We start from the raw sequence: 5,727 nt of genomic DNA on the forward strand, positions 1-5,727 counted from the left end.
TTTATTTAGGGAAGAGATATTTTTAAATTGTAATAGGATGTTATCTGCTTTGAGTGTTTTGTCGATACCATCATCTATACAACTTTTTTAGATTTGTGTAATACAATAATTATATCTATTTTCTTTTGCTATTTATTGTAATTGACACTTTAATTATATTGTAATTTTCTTTTGGACATCATTTGAAGTTTCATGTACAATAAGGAAAAAGGTAAATTTCATTCGAAAAGTTTTATATACGCTACAGATTTTAATAGGAGTATGTGAAGAACATTTGTTAGTCCATATAACTTTACTCTTCAGATAAACTGGTGTACACCCTATTAAAATTGTGACTACATTCATTCCCTTGTCTTAATTTGTCCTTACGTTTTGATTCTAAATTCTCATTTTAATAAGATCTAGGGCGCTTTACAATAAGAATATATAAATTATATTGTATTTGGATTAACAGTTTGACACATAAAAATGTAATAGGATTTTTTCAGGTTCAATCGCAATTATTAGGATCTGATAAATATTTGTAAGAAGGATTTATCATTTTATTTTTTGTAAATGTTATTGTTGGCATCGTATGCATATATGATGTGTTATGTGGAATCAAGATATATTTTAAAATGCATTGTTAACTCTCATGTCATATTGGCGACAATAGTTTTAATCATGATAAAAGTAATTTAAATGGTAGGATACAATATACACCAACATGTAAAGATTTATATACTAAATAAGCCACCTCATTATTACCACTTGAGCAATTTTCAATATAATTATATGTTACAGCGTTTAAAATTTTAAAGATATTTTTTAAAATATTCTATTCTTAATAAACTAATAAAAAGTTTAAATACTTCAAATATTTGTCTTATAAATCCATTTAAACATTTTGAATATGTACATGATTAAATTTTAGTAATTTACCCTTTTTTTAATAACTTAAATGTGTAATATACACGTGCAAAGCACGTGTCCAGAACTAGTTATCTAATAAATGACTTGATTGTATATTGATTTTTTAAAATAAATTTCACTTTACCCTCCTAATATTTAGGATTTGAAAATAATATCCTTTCACGTGTTGAACGATGATATTTTCACAACTTTCCCGACAGATAATCCAAATTTAGGATAGTCTGTTCGAGGTCATCTCCACTTGAATTGTCCGCTTGTATGTCATGTGGTTTGAGAGTTATCGTGTAGCATTTACAAGTGACGCGTCGATCACTATAATTTTTTCACGTTTTCATTTAAACAATTCGAAATTAATTAACTAGTAATAAGTGAACATGTATTATGTGAATTTAAGATCTTCCTACTGGTGACAAGAGACTAGCTACAATCTAAATACAAAGAACTTAAACTTGGTGATTCACAAATGTAGTTCGAAATTTTAGTTTAGATCTTAATTTTCTTTATAAATTGATTTGACATTTGACTCCAAAAAATTAATGAATCAACTTAAAAGTTAAATATGGAATCACCGAATGAAATATTGATCAATAAAAATAATTACAAAATATTGATAATTTTTAATACAATTTAAGAGATTTTACTAGTGTTTAGTATTTTGGGGATATAACTTGTATCAAGAAAAAGTGCATTCAAATTCCAAATTCCAAATTCTTTGTAGAAAAAGTGTCAGATGAACTACAACAAGGTTTAATTGTATTAAGAGGTTATTTATAATTATTTAATAAACGACTTGATTGTATAAAAGATTTTTTTTTGAATAAATTTCACTTTACTCTCCTAATATTTAAGATTTGAAAATAATATCCTTTCACCTGTTGAACGACGATAATTTTACAACTTTATCGACATACCATCTAAATTTAGGATGGTATGTTCGAGGTCATCTCCACTTGAATTGTCCACTTGTATGTTACTTGATTCGAGAGTTGTCGTGTAGCATTTATAAGCGACGCATCGATCACTACAAACTTTTTACGTTTTCATTTAAATTTTGAATTTGATTATCTAGTAATAAGTGAATTCAAGATCTTCCTACTAATGACAAGATCCTAGCTACAATCTAAATACAAATAACTTAAACTAGGTGATTCATTAATGTAGTTGAAATAACTTAAATTAGGTGATTCATTAATGTAGTTGGACATTTTAGTTTGATCTTAGATTTTTTTTTAATAAATTGATTTGACATTTGACTAAAAAAATTAATGAATCAACTTAAAAGTTAATTAAATCAACAAATCAAATATTGTTTAATAAAATAATTACAGAAATTGATATTTTTCTTATACAATTTAAAGATTAAAATTATTATTTTAAAGAAACAATTACATATAACATAAAGTTGTAATCTTTATAATTTTATGTAATGTCTAAAACTTTGAATTTACCTAAGAATCACTACTTTCAATATTTGATAAATCAAATATTTGGTACCAACTATATTAATGAAATTTGATCCATCCGTTTGGTCAAGATATTTTCTGTTGTTCCTTCTTAAAATGATTTTGCTTGCCAAAATTCAGTATTTGATCATCAAAATACTGAAAATTTCGTTACTTTTTACCTTTTCACATTTATTATTATTTTTTCTTTCAAATTTGGTCTTTTTTAATTATTATTTTTAATATATAAAATGACCTTATTTAAACTATATTTTAATTTTTTTAAGAAAAAATACATTCAAACAACCGGATATAATTCGCAAAAACTGTAATCAAACTATCTTCAACTCCAACTTCATTTTTTTTATAAATAAAGTGAAGGAAAACATTTGTAATAGTATGTAGCAACTCATATATGAGATTTAATTTATAATATAATCTTCTATCTATTTCGAACTTAGAACAAATTAAATATATATATATATATATAAATGACTAAAGCAACAAGGACGGTGGGAGTTACACTGATTTTCCTTCTGGCTTGACTGAATGGACTGAGATCGAGGAACAACTATCGTGCTACTGGCTTTTAATCGAATTGCAACTTTCTAGGTCGGCTGCTGCCATTGCTAAGTGCTCCGCCACGAAGCAAGCTTTTTATATATATATATATCAGGTAGTCAAGTTAGGTGATTTTGCTAGATTTTAATAATTTGGGGAAGAGCTGTTTAAAATCGAACCGAACTCGATAATCTAAACCGAAAAAAAGTTATTGGTTTATCAAAAATGAGTTATTGGTTTAACGGTATTGATAACGGTTTTGATTTTTTTTGTTATCGGGTTGTCAGTTCTTAACGGTTTGAGGTTTTTTCTTAATGGGTTAACCGATAACCCGATAGTAAATAAAATAATTATATTTATACCATTTTTGTATATAAAATCCTTGACTTAGAGTTTGGTTTCCTACTTTTATTTTTGGTTGTCTCAAACTCTTGGTTATTTTGCAATATAAAAGTGTTTGCTTTTGAGCAAGATATAACTTATGAACTCATGTGCATGGTTCATTTGGTTTGTCACCTCGTTTCTAAGTGATTTTCAATGATTTTTTGTGTGTCAAATCTTAACGGTTAAACCGATAACGATCAATAGCCGATAAGCCAATATCTTAATGGTTCTATAACGGTTTAGCATCTCTACAAACCGATAATCAATAAGTCAAATCAATAAACTTCAAAATCGAACCGAACCGACCGATAGACAACCCTAATTTGGGGTATAACTTATAGTAAGAAAATGTGCATTCAAATTATAAATACTCTTTGTAGAATGTATGATCAAACACAAATTTTCAAATAAAGCAAAAAATATTTGATTTTCATGACCAAATACTCATTAAGGACCCGCGTATATAAAATCATGATTCGAAATTAAATATAGACAAAGGTGAAGATTTGCTTGAACATGCAATTTGAATTTCTTAAGTTGTATTTTCTCTCATAAACATGAAAATCCATAAGTAGTGAAAAATATCAAAATTTCCCGAATCATCTTACACATAATGTGCAAATCATATATAGTTCATAAACAAGACATTTATACATCATAAGACGACGCATAGATAAATTGCTTTTATTTTCTTTTTATAATAAATATTTGTATTTAGAAATTTTCAAATACACATAATGTAATTTTATACACATAATGGAATTAATGTTTGAGATTTTGAAAATATAAAGTATATATATATATGTTAATGTTACACTAGTTAAAGCATACATTTATTCAATCATATTATTTAGAGGGTAAGTCATTTTTTTCGCATGTTACTACTTTCTTTCGTTTTAATGAAAATTTATGATAAAGTAGTCAAAGTTATTATATTGTACACAAATAATAACTGGTTCAGACAATTTTTTAAAAGAAAAATAATATTTATTTAAAAGAACTTATTTTAAAAGGCAAATTATTTGGCTAAATTTATTTATGTTGGAATAGTATTTTTCTTCTTTGCTTTAATAGAAAATCTAAGCCGAATTGTAGTACAAAGCTAAGATTTATGAAAGTACCCTAATTCTAGAGTTTACTTGAGTGAAAAAACTAGTTTCACCCGCATGGTTTTTGATTGATCCAAACTAGTTTCACACTATAACAAGGTTTGTCCGTATTAAAAGGTTATTTGTAATTATGTAATAAACGATTTGATTGTATAAATGATTTTTTTTTAGTAAAATTCACTTTATCTTCTAATATTTAAGATTTGAAAATAATATTTTTTCACTTGCTAAATGACGATAATTTCACGATTTTCTCGACAGATAGTCCAAATATATGGTGATCGAAGTCATCTCCATTTGAATTGTCCGCTTGTATGTCACGTGGTTTGATAATTGTCGTGTAACATTTACAAGCAACGCGTCGATCACTACAAACTTTTCACGTTTCCATTTAAATTTTAAATTTGATTATTTAGTGATAAGTAGATATATATTATGTGTATTCAAGATCTTCTTACTTGAGGTTAGCTACAACCTAATACAAAAAACATAAACTTGGTGATTCACTATTCGATATTTTAGTTTGATCTTAATTTTCTTAAGGGAAAATTCATAAAAAATAAATCCCTGAACTTGACACGAAAACTTACTTTAGTACTTCAACTACACGGGTGTTTCTATACCCCCCTAATCTCATTTAAAGTGAATAAATACCCCCCTAAGAATACAAAACCAGTCTCACAGTGGCAAGTATATTACACACGCGCCAAGTCATTGCCATATCAACGCCACATCATTGCCACGTCAGAATCGTGTTGGAAATCAATTTTAAAAATTTGTTTTTTTCCTTCCCTTCTTCTTCTCTCTCCCATGTTAGAAATCAATTTTTAAAATTTAATTTTTTTTCCCTTCTCTCTCCAATGGTTGCACTACCTTCCACCTCCATTAGTGTTTTCTCATTTCTTGCTTGATTATCATTAATTTTCACTAATGACTTCTCTATTTTCAACCTCAATATCTTCTAACAATTTCACTAATTTCTTTTGAGAAAATTCTCATACATTTTCTATCAATATCCATTGATGTGAGATTGCAACAAATATGGACCTACATTGAATTTTTTACCGATTTATTGCTCTCTTTGGTATTTGAGGACAAATAAATCAACTGAAAATGTAGATGAATTCGACCCTTTAGTAAAAAAAAAAAGCAATCCTTTCCAATATTCCATCTTCAAAAACCCTTATTTTTTCATGACATACAACAATCATAATTTTTGAAATCATAAAAATGTGTTAATGAAATTTTCTTTTGTTTGACAGAAATCTCAAGTTTGATCGGAACGAAGTTTAATGATTTTTCTCTCTTTAGTAGATCTG

This window comes from Solanum tuberosum, unplaced genomic scaffold (genome assembly GCF_000226075.1).
Source record: "Solanum tuberosum cultivar DM 1-3 516 R44 unplaced genomic scaffold, SolTub_3.0 scf00378, whole genome shotgun sequence".
NCBI classification, from domain to species: Eukaryota; Viridiplantae; Streptophyta; class Magnoliopsida; order Solanales; family Solanaceae; genus Solanum; species Solanum tuberosum.